Source organism: Canis lupus, chromosome 5 (genome assembly GCF_048164855.1).
Source record: "Canis lupus baileyi chromosome 5, mCanLup2.hap1, whole genome shotgun sequence".
In the NCBI taxonomy this organism is placed as follows: Eukaryota; Metazoa; Chordata; class Mammalia; order Carnivora; family Canidae; genus Canis; species Canis lupus.
Window position 1 is genome coordinate 53482422 of NC_132842.1, and position 11743 is coordinate 53494164.

Here is an 11743-nt window from a genome sequence, read left to right on the forward strand (position 1 = left end):
AAATAGCCCAAAGTGTAGTTTTTATTTTAAAAAATTATTAAGGTATAATTGACATATAAAATCATCTTAGTTTCAAGTATATAACATAATGATTCAATATTTGTATATATGGCCAAATGATTATCCCAGTAAGTCTAGTTTACATCCATCCCCCATACAAGGTTACAATTTTTTTTTTCTTGTGATGAGGACTTTTAAAGTGTACTCAGCAATTTTCAAATATGCAGTACCATATTATTAACTATAGTCACCAAGCTGTATGTTATATTCCCATGACATATTTTTATTTTATAACTGGAAGTTTATACTGTAATTATTTTATCTAAGGGGATAGGGGGAAAATCCTAAGGAAGTGTACAAAGATGCAAAAGTGATTGGAGGGTGACCCTGCAGCCCATGAAGGAGAAACAAACAGGTGAGTGTATAGAACAGCAGGCAAAGACTGTCACCTGGGGCCTGGGTTTTAGAAATGCTTCTGCAGGAACTGATGGAGCACATACAGTATCCAGCTTCTGTCTGTTTCCATCCTTAATTTTCTAAAGGAAGGTGGAGGAAAGGAGGAGAGGGATGGACCCTGACTCTTGGGTAGATACCAATTGTGTAATGTATAACATATGGGATACGCTTTTCATCAACACTGTGCCAAAAAAATCCTGACCCACCTGGTTGAGAAATGAGTGGGTTTGTGAAACAATTAGCATATGGAATAGATTCTGAAGAAAGTCATCTTAGCATCTGGTTTACTGAAACCTCACATTTCCTATAACTCTAGGACATAAGAAGAACAATTCCCATAACAGATTAAGGCCAATAACATTTGAAGAATGACTTATTTTGACCTAGGGTGACCCTAGTATTTATTAACATGGTATTGATTTCCTGTTTGCTTTTTCTAAGTCAACAAGGAAAGTGATCTTTAACCCCTAAAAAAGTTATGAGGACTAAATACTCAGACAAATGAATGTTGATGAAAGAATCTGAATCTTTATATTCATTTCAACCTCTCAGTGTGCTATTCATATGGGTTGATGAATTTTTCAGAGAAAGATTCAATGGTTAAGTTTAGAGTGCTGACAAGTAGTAAAGTTTAGCTTAAGCTCAGAAACCCCATTCTGTCTCCCTTTTATATCCAGAAACTTTTGGAAATAACACTATGTGAAATCTTTGGAAGTTTAGACTACCTAGGATGTTTTTAAATCAGAGGGGTTGGACTGACACATTTTGCTCTTCAGAGAAGTATAGTTAAATTATTTAGCTATTTTAGGCAGAAGAATCTGTTAGAGACCTATAAATTTTTCATTTATTTTTAGAACCTTTGGAAAGATAATTAACTATGAAAAAAGAATCCAAAATCCTATAATTACTATTGAACAAAAAAAACCCAAAAAACAAAAAACCAAAACCAAAACAAAACAAAACAAAAAAACACCACCTCCCCTATAAAAAAAAAACAAAAACTAGTGGTAAAATCTGAAGGCATTTTAAAATTTTATCTGGCTCATGGGACAGGGTAAAAAGTAAAATGCAAATAATACATCAACAAAATTGTTCTAGTCCAGAGGTTGACAAACTGTGGCCTGCAGGCCAAATCCAGCCCACCACCTGTTTTAATGTGGCATGTAAGCTAAGATTTTTATATTCTCAAAGTGTTGGAAAAAATGTGGTTAAGATGAAAATGCAACAGAAGCCATGTGTGGTTGCAAAGCTTGAAATTATTTACTATCTCTGTCCTTCCAGAAGAATTTTGCTGACTCCAATCTAGTCTAAATAAGAAAGAATGTAGAGCTGTTCCTTCACCTCTGTGATCCCAAGCAAACTGCACGTCTACTCTGTGTCTGCCTTCTTGTCTGTGACTTTAGGATGACTAAACCTGGTTGTCTCACACCTAAAAGTAAATGGGGGGAAAGTATGAAAACCATCACCTGCAACTAGATATTGGTTGGTGGTATCAAAAACTTATAGCCTCCTTCCATTGAAAAATAAGAGTTTCAATGGGACTGCTTTTAAATTAGGTGGAGAAAAGGCAGAATTTTATTTTGTAGTGAAATCATTTTAGGGACAACACTTTTCATCCCATTATTTGCTTTGAGCTCATATTAGTCATTGTCCCCAAATTAGACTCTGGTACTTTGGACCCAGTCTGAGCCATTGGCTTACCTTTGTTTGGCACATGAAATCTTCCTTCACAGATTTTGTGCTACACCTGGAATAGACTGTTTCAGAGTGAAGGAAAGGGAGACTATTTAAGATATTTGAAATCAAGCTGTTTCTACCTTCACTTTGGATATCTTCATATCTCCACATAAGATCCTGGGTGCTGGGAAATCACCAAGGTTTAGATACAAGTGGAATGCCAATGTCCAGAACAAGAGAACAGGGGAAATTAAAGTTTACTTCCTCCCAAGGGCTGAGAAAATTGGGAGCACACCCACAGCTGAGGCAAATAGAACTGAGGGTATCTAGTGGCATGGGGATTGCAGAATGAGGCAGTTCAATTACCAACAAATCATACTAATGGTAATCACCATGATTTAAGACCTCAAACGCTCCAGATCTGGGTTAACCACTTTATGTGCATGATCTCATTTAATCCTCACAACTATGTTGGGAGGTAGACCTGGTTATGTCTTTTTTATAGGCAAAGACATGGAGCAAGTTACAGAGAAATTAAATAATTTGTATAGGGTCAAGCTGGACAAGAGTAACAAGGAAGTTCTCAGAAAAGAGAAGCACGGATGGAGCAGGCAGGAAAACAGTTAACTGGCCCAGGCCCTGAAACCTCAAATGTGATCAGTAAACATCTGGATTTTATCATGTTGGTTACATCTCTCACCCTGGTGATACCCTGTCTAAAATTAGTTAGACTGAGAACCCTGCTGGTGGTGATTACAAACCTGATTGAGTAGTGAATTTGAGGCAGAGGTTTAAAGAGTTGTAGTTTCGTTTTGCTTTTAACCACTCGCATGCAAGTTAGTGAAATAAAAAATAACCACATTTTCTCTTTTGATTAAAGTAGGTTCTTTACTAGACATTTGCTTAGTTTACTTGAAAGCAACAAAACCTCACGTTTCACTTTTCAGACTGCTGTGAATTTCTCTAGTCAATAGTAATTGCGGTAATTCAAGAGAAGGCTTGCTATGCATCAACTCACAGTTAGAGGACCACCCCCATCCCTATTTAGGGATATGTCAGATCTTCATGTCATAGAGGTTCATAGTGTTGGACATGGAAGAGGTTTCAGGGAACATATAGTCCAATCTCCCTTATTATTCATTGGAGGATACTGAGATGCAGAGAGGCCATGTGATTTGCCCAAGGTCATGCAGTGCATTTGGTGGTGTGGACAGAGTAGTGGCCATGAGTTCTACACCATCATCTGTAGCCCTTGCTACCTCTAAATGCCCTCCCTGTCTGCAAGAGAGCCAGATCTGAGCCCCTGTAACAGCATTTTCCTTGAAGAGTCCAACTGGTCATTTGGTGGCAAAGTGGCTACGTGGGCCTGCCCTGGAAAGGCTGGTGGCTCATCCTCACAGGGATAGATATCTACTCTGGGTATGTGTTTGCTTTTCCTGTCTGCAGAATCTCAGCCAGCACCATTATCCAGAGACTCACAGAAAGCTTGACCCAACAGCTATAGATCTGATTAGGGATCTGACTTTACAGCAAAAGAGAAGTGGGAATAGGATCAAGACCATAGTTTCTGCCGATCTTACCTTGTTCTACACCATCCATTATTCAGAAGGAGCTGACCTCAGAAAATCCTGGAAATGTTTGAAGCCATGGTTGATGCACTACCTTGGAGGCAGTTCTCTGAAAGGATGGAGGGCTTTCCTTTATGATGCAGTACATACATTAAATCAGAACCCTCTCTATGACACCATGTCTCCAATAGGAAAAATACGGGAGTCTGGGAAATATGATTAGGCCATAGGGAAATCACTCCTGGTGATTTTTCCCATTGGAGATTTTGTGCTTTCTATCTGTCTCATTCTGGGCTGGAAGACTTGAAAATGATAATCTGCCAGAGGCCACAGTCACGGTCTCTTGAAGTCCAAACTATCTCTGCGGTCAAAGCACTTTAGACAATTTGTGTTCAAGGGTCCTGAACAGGCAAGAAGTCACTGTCCTGGCAGCAAGGGCAGTAGAGCTGTTTGCATAATGGGGCCAGGGGAAGTGTGTGTACAATCCTCCAATCCACTTTGGCATCCGGGGGATTCCCTCACCCACTGGATATGTGTAGCCATCTCTCATCCGGAAGGGTGTGATTTCCCAGAAGAAATGAGCATTTGGGTCACACTGACAGATAAGCCACCAAACTCTGCCATGATAATAGTGGAGGATGAAGGAATTTCCAGTAGATGGTAGAGGAGGGAGAGATTGAGAGCCGGTGTGGCCCCCAGACCGCTAACCCTAGGTAAGAGATGGTATCCAAGAGCCATGGAGGAGCTTCTTCCAAGCCACAGAATTAATTTCTGCAGCACAAGTGGAGTGTGGTGGCTGTGAAAATGAAGTCTCAGGTTTTCTGCTCCAGGAGCATAATTGACTGATGGCCCCTGCTGCTGTCCTTCTGGACCCACCACCAAATTCTCCTGCTGGAGCCTCACTTCTATAGACTCCTCTCAGCCAGTGACCAGCACAGACTGACACTAGCCCTTTCTTCTATAGGTTATAGGCAACTTTGGCTCGAGTACTTCCCATTGGCCTGGCCAAGACTTTCTGGGACTCTCCCTGCCCAGACTCCTCCTGCCTCTTACTTCTTCATAGGAATCAGACCTGCATCACAGTCTCATAGTTCTCCCCTGCCTTCTCTGGCTCCCTTCTGCTGCTGTCTTTACAAGTGCTTCCTCCAACACATCTCAGATACATCTAATTCTGTCTTGGTTTCTAACACTCAAAAGCCCTGAACTAACACAGAAGTGTTCCTGATCTTTTCATTGAGTTTCCTGTCACTAATGCTGGATGTGGGCTACCTCCTGGCCTCCTGGCTTCCCATTACAAAGGCCTGTCTTCCTCTCCCTCCTGCCCAAAGATTCTCAGTTGTCCTGGCCCAAAGATACTCCATGATGGAGTGGACATCTCCCAAAGGCCCAGTCCACTTGTGGGTCCTTTTGTCTACTACCTGCTCAGATTTTTATGTCTAAAACCTTGAGTTCAAGTCCATAACCCCTCCTCAGTAGACTGCATGCTACCCTCAGTCTCTTTACTTGAAGTGCCTCCTCTGTGTTATAGTGAATCCCACATCACTGAGGGATATCCTCAAGTGTAGTAGCCAGTCCAAGTCTGAAGACTTGTGCAGATCCAAACTTAGCATGGCCTTGTGGTGTTCCTCATGAGTCTAGCACTCTTTGCAGGGACTCATTTAATCCCTACAGTAGTTCCATGAGGTATGGACTCTTAGTATCCTCTTTTTATAGATGAAGAAATAAGGGAACATCATTTATTATTTTATTTTATTTTTTTTAAGATTTTATTTATTCATGAGAGACACAGAGAGGCAGAGACACAGACAGAGGGAGAAGCAGGCTCCCTGTGGGGAGCCCGATGTGGGACTCGATCCCAGGACCCCGGGATCATGCCATGAGCCAAAGGCATATGCTCAGCCACTGAGCCACTAAGGTTTCCCCTTAAATAACTTGCCTATGAACCTACAGTTAGTAAGTCCTTTGGAAGCAGGATTTGAGCCAAGGCAGTAAGTGGAAGAGAGAAAGGAATTGATAGAGGAGAACATTAGGTCAAAGGAAGGCCTCTTTTTGGGATCCCTGCCCCCCCCCACACACACACCTCTGGACCTGCTTTTCTTTTAAAATCAGGAACATGCATTTGTTAGACCAAATGATTTTCTGCCTGCTGGTTCATTTTCTTTCTTGCTTGTTTGTATAATGATGGCAAAACCCCCCACTGAGCTGCAGAATTCTCTGTGACTCTTAGGCTTGCTTGCTTTGTCTTCTCTCAGCTCTTCTGGGGTTGGCACCCAGAGTGCTGCAGCTTCTGGACATTCTTAGTTGCAGATATGCCAGCCACAATTGTAACCCCTGATACTGCAATAATCCAATTGCTTTCTTTCTCTTGTTCTTTTTTAAGCAAAAATAAAGAGGATATACAAACTCTGATAAGACCCTGCATAACACAAAGCTGGGGACAGATGGATGATTTTCTCCTCTGAGTTTGTGGACACCATGTGTGAACCCTCTGGCAGTGACACGTGTACAGGGTAGGGATGGGGATGGGACAGTCTTGGTGAAGTCCCTTCTTGTTACCAGCCTGGGGCCCTCCTGACCCCCAGCATGTTGGAGCAGAGTGAGACAGAGCCTGGAGGATTTGTGCAGGTGGAACAGAACAAAAGGACAGAACGAGCTGATCAGCTTTTAATGTCTAGGCGGCTAAATCGGGATTAACCTTTTTTTGGCTTTTGTGCTGATGAGATTCAGAGAGCCCGGTAGGTCGTCCAGCGTGTAAGGAGACTTTCTGCTAAATAAGATTTGTGTCATAAATAGTAGCCTAGATATGCAGCACTAGTTAAAAAGTAATAATGCGCCTAAATTGAAACCTATGTTAATTTCAAAATCTGTTGAATTAATTGGACTGATATTAGGGGAATAAAAACCTTTGTCAATTTGTTTCAAGCTTTGCCCTAATGGAAAAGATAAAACAACATAGACATTTGTTCCCACCTTCATTTTTCAGTGTATCTGTGGATGCTGTCTTCTTTCTTCCCACAAAATGATTAAGCAACTTGATGCTATTTGTTTGTATATTGTGTGATATGGAGCAAGTGCCTGGAAGTATGTATCCAGGTTAAGTCTCTGTAATTCCATTAAATGGCTAAGGATGAATGCACTTTGGGGGTATAATATTTGTAAAGTTTTACTGCATGCCAGGCACTGTCTTTTCTTTGTAAACCTTTTTACTTCTTCAAACATCCCATGTTCGAATGAGGACTCTGCCATTCAGAGATGTTAGGTAATTTGCCTGGGGCAGGTGGCAGAGCCAGCATTCGGATTCACATATGGTGACTTGAAATCCAGTGCTTTATTCCCTGCCGTATGTTTGCAGATTTACTGTGGAGTCTCTGCAGGAAAAGGTGAGATGCCAAGAGCAGAAAAACTCACTATCAGTAGGCATCTCCATGGCTACTGTGGTTGTGTGACCCTTGGAAGCCTCTTAATCTCTCTCTTTTTCCTTATCTTTAACATGGTGATAATTTTTAACATCCTGAGCTGTTTTAGTGATTACTGACATGTAGTATGAGATAGTGTGGATAAGCCCTTTAGCACGTTACCTGGTCCGCAGTTAGCTCTGCTTCCCTGGCACTGGTTCCTAGCTCTTCTTGTTGTGGTCATGCCTCGTTTTAAAGTCACGCCATTGGGTATTGTTGGCAGAGCAATTTACAGGGAATAAATGTTTAAAATATCACCCTTTTTGAAGTATGTTTCAAACCTCCTCATGTTTTACCACATCTCCTCTTGTGGTGGAGTTCTATTATACACAAGTGAGGTCACATAAAAGAAGAAAAATAAAGTTTGAATCTGGGCTGGTGGAACTCTGATCAGTGCCCTGATAGTAGGGCTCTGGGGCTTAGTGGCCTTCTATTGTATCGCCATCTGAACTCCCCTAAACTTGCTCAGTTATTTAAGGATTCTTTTTGTTTCAGTTTTTCTGCACATCTCACTAGATCAGACCAGGAGTTTTGGGTCAAAGTTAAGAACACAGTAGTGTTAGGATTTGGATATTTGGGGAGCTAAGATGTGGGATGAAATCTCTCTTTATAAGGCTTGACTCCACTTCTCATGATACCAGGCTCTGTGCTGTTAGTTGTGTCATCAGAGAAAACCACTCTGTCACAGAGGGCTTTGAGTCTTTTACAAACCCTTGGAGGGGCTCTAGATGAACCCATCAAATTCCTATCTGTAGAAAAAAAGGTGCAGCCAGTTTTCCAGTCATGTATAAATACCACCTGAGCTAATTTGAGTAGCTAACAGCTATGCATACTAGTGCCTCCAGAATTAGACTGGTCCCACAATAAGGCATCCATCTATCAGCAGAGTTGGCGAGTGCATCATTGGATGTGCACCTTTACCTCTCATTCCTGTTAAGGTTACTCTTCAGCTTTACCTTCTTTTCGTTATTCTAGCTACCTGTTGTCCTAGGATATGCTTCAACTTTCATTTCCTGCAAAGTAGTTGTTCCTTTTTACTTACACAATCTCCCATATAGATGCCTATGCAATACATGTTGTTCATATAGAGAAAACTTGTGAATACATAACCAAACCATTTCCTGGCTTTGTAACATTACATTTGACTTTAGGGGTGAATCATGGTTACAGTGTCTTTGGTCCTCTGAATCAAACTATTTGATTTTCATCACTGTCAATGCCACCCAGTTGTAATGGAGAAAGAAAATATCAGAATGTGCTGATTTGACTACATAAACATTTGTATCACACATATATCACCATGTGAAATACATCACACGCAAAGGCTCAAGTCTTTGTAACCTGGGAATTTACTCTGTCCACTTTATTCATCTTCATTTTATTGCTTAGAGGTTGGTGATTATGCACAGATTACTGTGAAAATGCTCCTTAGCACCTAGGGAGTCTGAGAACTGGCTTGGGCAGGTGTAGGCAGCTGATGCTTATTTAGATTAACAGCCTCTTTGTGTCATTCCCCACTTTCTGGAGCTGATTGAAAAATACGATTGTTCCATCACTCACAACTTATTTATGTGCACATTATATTTTGTGTAAGGATATATGAACCTGGATAGAGAAGTCACACAGTCAACTTTTTTTTTTTTTTTTTAAGATTTATTTATTTGAGAAACTGAGAATGAGCAGGTGTGTGGGGATGGAGAGGAGCAGAGGGAGAGGGAGAGATAAACCCAAGCAGGCTCTGTGCTCATCATGGAGTCTGAGGCTGGGCTCCGTCTCATGACTCTGAGATCATGACCTGAGCCGAAACGTAGAGTCAGACGCGTAACTGACTGAGCCACCCAAGCATCCCCACAGTCAACTTTTAACATTGATTTTCATGGGTGGCCAGGATGAGATTACTAACCCTTTACACTTAAAATTTTATATCGTTTGATATGTTACATCAGATGTACTTTTTTTTAAAGTCCAGTAAAATGAAACCAAAGGCAAAATATGCTGTTATAAGAAAGAAACTTGAATTTTCTTCAAGAATTTTGATGAAGCATATTTAAGGATTCTATTATTCAGACTTAGCCTCTTAAATATAGGTGCAGAGTTTTGAACACGGAAGGATGAGATTGAGGATGGAGGTACAGAGACATCAGGAGATTTTGTGTGCATATCATTCACCTGTGGATCTTGTCAAACTGCGTTCTGATTCACTGGCTCTTGCGTGGAGCCTACATTGCTGCAGTTCTAATAAGATGCAAGTGACAACAGTGCCATGGACCAGTCCCCAGATCACACTTCGAAGAGTAAGGACTTATTACCAGAAATAGTTAACTTGGTCCTCATCATGAAAAGCAAGAAGGAAATAGTGTTGTAGTTCTACATCAGTTCCTCCTACAAAAAGAGGGGAGTTGCCAGTAATTTCTCAAGTCCCGATTAACTAGGGAAACAGCTTATCAGGGAGTTGATTCCTGTAGTGCGGTGCTTGCACAGAGTAGGTATCTCATATAAGCGATTCTATTGAAATTAGTCAAGGATGTATTTCCTCTGAAAGCATTTGTCTTAGATGAATTCATCGTTGCCTGTGTCCTCAAAGAATTTATGCTTGTGTGGTAGAAATAAGACTTAAAAGTCCTTTGTGCCTGGTAGAAAGTAGTGCTGTTTGTAGGAAAGTAGGAGGCAGGGCAGCTTAAAGGCAAGGATGAGGTAAGTAAAAGGGCTGGCATCATGTTGGGAGGCTGAACTTGGATGAAACTTATAGACCCAGAAGGGTTGGGTGGTAGGTGCAAAGAGCAAAGGTTGCCCTTTAGATGCTGTCGTTGTTTCTAGAAAGTGACTCTTGAGTGCTTGAGAGAAGCTGAGAGTTAACTAGCTTCAGGTTTCATGCAACCCAAGTAGGATTAGCCACTGATTAGCTAGGAATTGCTGACCAGGATCAGCTCTGTTTGGCAAAATCTCATTCTCCTTATCACATCCTCATATTCAATTACTCTGACTAAAATAAGTATGGGAGTTGTGTCTGCCAGATGGTTAGCTTTGCTCTAGAAGAGCTGTTCATTAAAGTGGATTAGGGAGAAAAATACTTGGTAGGAAACATATAAATAAATGAATTACTTATTATATCTTTGTGCTGTTATTTGAAGATTCCATACAGAAATGGAAAAGGACAGAAATACTGTTCAAGTCAAATACCTGGTATTCTCCAAGCAGATTAGGCAGACAGTGGGCCCTACTGTCTGCGTCTTCAGGTTTCACACTGCAAACCATGGCTTATGGCATGTTAAATTTGTGACTGACTTGGAGTAGAGACTTGCTAGCAGTATTTTATCCATTGTCATTTTTCACATGGATAGCTTTTTATGAATATTACCTTTGCCGTGTGATTTTACAGTGTGCATTATTGTTTACACATGACTTTTCATTTAAGAGCCTATTGTTTTTCCAGTGCGAGACAAAATGTCATCTGTATGAAATCCAGTGAGTTGAAAGGACTCCTTATAATGGAAACTAGATTTGAAGCAGTTTTAAAGAATTATGTTCATGGTATTAGGTTGAGGCTACTCACATTACCATATGTAGTCCAAATATAGATGGTTGTCCAACATAGAATAAATGGATTTTCCACATTTCCAATTAGCTGAGATGAATTGGTGACACTTTGTATTCATCAACCCTGTCAGGTCTGTGACCTGTGATGGTATGAACATAAAAATGTCAACATGTGAGCATTTGCAAATTAATGCTAACCTTACAAAATCAGTGAATTCAGCATTACCTGAATTTTCTTCAAGAATTCTGATGAGGCATATTTAATGATTCTGTTATTCAGACTTAGCCTCCTAAATTAAATATAGGTGCAGAGTTTTGAACGCAGAGGGAGGAGATTGAGGATGGAGGTATAGATAGACCCCAGAAGCAGAACTGTCCAGAAGCTAAGGGTTCATCAGATCCCAGTTCTTCAACTTACCATTTCTGTGATCTTGGGTGAGTTGCTTCACTGAATTTCTTCGTTAAAATGATAATCTTGGGACCCCTGGGTGGCGCAGCGGTTTGGCCCCTGCCTTTGGCCCAGGGCATGATCCTGGAGTCCCGGGATCGAATCCCACGTCGGGCTCCCGGTGCATGGAGCCTGCTTCTCCCTCTGTCTGTGTCTCTGCCTCTCTCTCTCTCTCTCTCTCTCTCTCTCTGTGTGACTATCATAAATAAATAAAAATTAAAAAAAAAAACGATAATCTTACACCTAACAGTTTCAGAACAATTACTAAGTGTCAGATACGCTTCATAAGGATTGCTTCATTTAGTTATTACCAGTAGGAGCAACCTCACAGAGGTGTGGGGGTAGAGATACATGAAACAGTGCATATAAAGCCTCCAGAAATGGTAGTGGCTGCCAATGGTGAACATGATTTCTGCGGCTCTTCTCATCATCGTCTTCATCACTACTATCTGGAATGAAGTCTTTGTGTAAAAGAGGGAGGTCATACTTTGCTTCTCATCAAGCAGAGTCCAGCGCTGGCTGTGTTTCTTGATCCTAGCAGTTTGTAAAGTGCTGATTGAGAGGCTCTTAGGTCTGTACTGGATATATTTGAAAGATATAAA